General features: G+C 41.2%; 1 pseudogene; it reads right to left on the minus strand.

The window, feature by feature from the left end:
• Positions 1-306: 306 nt before the first annotated feature.
• Positions 307-811, minus strand: LOC103694170 (60S ribosomal protein L27a pseudogene; annotated as a pseudogene).
• Positions 812-1014: the final 203 nt, after the last annotated feature.

The raw sequence follows: 1014 nt of genomic DNA on the forward strand, positions 1-1014 counted from the left end.
TGACGACTGTAAGTCTATTCCACATTGTGCTATTACACATCTTCTCTATAATCGCTGTATAGTACACATATTCCTGTGTCACTAACTAATAGCACTAAGTGTGACTGCAAAAGCAGTTCTTACCAAACGCCTCACTATGTCTATGAAATAGATGTGTAAAGAGAATCAGAAGGGCAGGGTTTGAGCTAAAAGCTATGGATTTTTTTTTTCAGGCAGTTTTGAGGCATATTGTATAATGCTTCTCTGAAATAGTCCCATTGATACATTGTCATGATACAACTTGATCAACACTTGTAGTTTCTTTTGTTAGTTTTTTTTCCACACGGAAAATGTTTGCATTTAATTAACCTCTGAAGTGGCTTTAAGCCACCAGAACACAGGCACCTCCAACACCCTTTATCTTCTCCTCAGCTCTTCTGCTGAAGAATTTGGCCTTCACGATGACAGGTTGCTTAGGGAGCTTCCCTTTCCCCAGAACTTTGTAGTTGCCTGATCGAACAACATCAATGATGGGAGCAGCTCCAGCCTTGTTTTTTGCTGCATTGACGTGTCTGCTCGCTGACCAACGTCCATAATTTATCCAGGTTGACAGTTGGGCAGAAGCTCTGGTTCCTCTTTAAGTGGTAATGCCTCATGCCAACTTTGGCATGATGACATTTGTCAAAGTTGATCCTGTGGTGATGCTCGCCTCCAGCATTCCCGCGGCCTCCTGGGTGCTTACCGATGCGACCGTGGCCGTGGCTCCCGTGGTCCCGGAGTTTCCGGGTCTTCCTCAGTCTGGATGGCATGGCGGTGGCAGAAAAGAAAGAGCCCTTTGTTAGTTTTTGACACATAAGCAATTATTTGGATTTTTTTAATTCATGTTGAATGTGTTTCTGTGTTTTAAAATCTTTGTTCATTCCCTTGACCACCATCTATGATTTTTTTCAATATATAGTCTATTAACATTTAAATAAGGTTTAGTATAGCAAATCAAGAATTTATTTTCAGCATTCATTTTGTGCTTGGTATTTC

Source organism: Rattus norvegicus, chromosome 18 (assembly GCF_021556685.1).
Source record: "Rattus norvegicus strain SHRSP/BbbUtx chromosome 18, alternate assembly SHRSP_T2T, whole genome shotgun sequence".
Classification (NCBI taxonomy): domain Eukaryota; kingdom Metazoa; phylum Chordata; class Mammalia; order Rodentia; family Muridae; genus Rattus; species Rattus norvegicus.